Source organism: Salmo salar, unplaced genomic scaffold, assembly GCF_965601325.2.
Source record: "Salmo salar unplaced genomic scaffold, fSalSal1 ptg000379l, whole genome shotgun sequence".
NCBI classification, from domain to species: domain Eukaryota; kingdom Metazoa; phylum Chordata; class Actinopteri; order Salmoniformes; family Salmonidae; genus Salmo; species Salmo salar.
This window is the reverse complement of record NW_027675367.1, coordinates 283,644-285,693: the sequence shown is the minus strand read 5'-3', so window position 1 is coordinate 285,693 and position 2,050 is coordinate 283,644.

The window sequence follows — 2,050 nt, the reverse complement described above, 5'->3', positions numbered from 1 at the left end:
TGTGTGTTGTCGGTGTGTGTGTGGGTGTGTGTGTGTTGTGTGTGTGTGTTGTCGGTGTGTGTGTGTGTGTGTTGTCGGTGTGTGTGTGTGTGTTGTCGGTGTGTGTGTGTGTGTGTGTTGTCGGTGTGTGTGTGTGTGTGTGTGTTGTCGGTGTGTGTGTGTTATCGGTGTGTGTGTGTGTGTGTTGTCGGTGTGTGTGTGTGTGTGTGTGTGTGTGTGTTGTCGGTGTGTGTGTGTGTTGTCGGTGTGTGTGTGTGTGTGTGTTGTCGGTGTGTGTGTGTTGTCGGTGTGTGTGTGTGTGTGTTGTGGGTGTGTTGTCGGTGTGTGTGTGTGTGTGGTGTGTGTGTGTGTGTCGGTGTGTGTGTGTGTGTGTGTGTGTGTGTTGTCGGTGTGTGTGTGTGTGTTGTCGGTGTGTGTGTGTGTGTTGTCGGTGTGTGTGTGTGTGTGTGTGTGTGTGTGTGTTGTCGGTGTGTGTGTGTGTTGTCGGTGTGTGTGTGTTTATGTGTTGTCGGTGTGTGTGTGTGTGTGTTGTCGGTGTGTGTGTGTGTGTGTTGTCGGTGTGTGTGTGTGTGTGTTGTCGGTATGTGTGTGTGTGTTGCTGGTGTTTGTGTGTGTGTGTGTTGTCGGTGTGTGTGTGTTGTCGGTGTGTGTGTGTGTGTGTGTGTGTGTGTGTTGTCGGTGTGTGTGTGTGTGTTGTCGGTGTGTGTGTGTGTGTGTTGTCGGTGTGTGTGTGTGTGTGTGTGTTGTCGGTGTGTGTGTGTGTGTTGTCGGTGTGTTTGTGTGTGTGTGTGGTCGGTGTGTGTGTGTGTGTGTTGTCGGTGTGTGTGTGTTGTGTGTGTGTGTGTTGTCGGTGTGTGTGTTTGTTGTCGGTGTGTGTGTGTGTGTGTGTCTGTGTTGTCGGTGTGTGTGTGTGTGTGTGTGTTGTCGGTGTGTGTGTGTGTGTGTGTTTGTGTTGTCGGTGTGTGTGTGTGTGTGTTGTGTGTGTGTGTGTTGTCGGTGTGTGTGTGTGTTGTCGGTGTGTGTGTGTGTGTGTGTGTTGTCGGTGTGTGTGTGTGTGTGTTGTCGGTGTGTGTGTGTGTTGTCGGTGTGTGTGTGTGTGTGTGTGTGTGTGTTGTCGGTGTGTGTGTGTGTGTGTGTTGTCGGTGTGTGTGTGTGTTGTCGGTGTGTGTGTGTGTGTGTGTTGTCGGTGTGTGTGTGTGTGTGTTGTCGGTGTGTGTGTGTGTGTTGTCGGTGTGTGTGTGTGTTGTCGGTGTGTGTGTGTGTGTGTGTGTTGTCGGTGTGTGTGTGTTATCGGTGTGTGTGTGTGTTGTCGGTGTGTGTGTGTGTGTGTGTGTTGTCGGTGTGTGTGTGTGTGTGTTGTCGGTGTGTGTGTGTGTGTTGTCGGTGTGTGTGTGTTGTGGGTGTGTGTGTGTGTGTGTTGTGGGTGTGTTGTCGGTGTGTGTGTGTGTGTGTTGTCGGTGTGTGCGTGTGTGTTTTGTCGGTGTGTGTGTGTGTGTGTTGTCGGTGTGTGTGTGTGTGTTGGTGTGTGTGTGTGTTGTTGGTGTGTGTGTGTGTTGTCGGTGTGTGTGTTGTCGGTGTGTGTGTGTGTGTGTGTTGTCGGTGTGTGTGTGTGTGTTGTCGGTGTGTGTGTGTGTGTTGTCGGTGTGTGTGTGTGTGTTGTGTGTGTGTGTGTGTGTTGTCGGTGTGTGTGTGTTGTGGGTGTGTGTGTGTGTGTGTTGTGTGTGTTGTCGGTGTGTGTGTGTGTGTGTTGTGTGTGTGTGTGTGTTGTCGGTGTGTGTGTGTGTGTGTTGTCGGTGTGTGTGTGTGTGTGTTGTCGGTATGTGTGTGTGTGTTGCTGGTGTTTGTGTGTGTGTGTGTTGTCGGTGTGTGTGTGTTGTCGGTGTGTGTGTGTGTGTGTGTGTGTGTGTGTTGTCGGTGTGTGTGTGTGTGTTGTCGGTGTGTGTGTGTGTGTGTTGTCGGTGTGTGTGTGTGTGTGTGTGTTGTCGGTGTGTGTGTGTGTGTTGTCGGTGTGTTTGTGTGTGTGTGTGGTCGGTGTGTGTGTGTGTGTGTT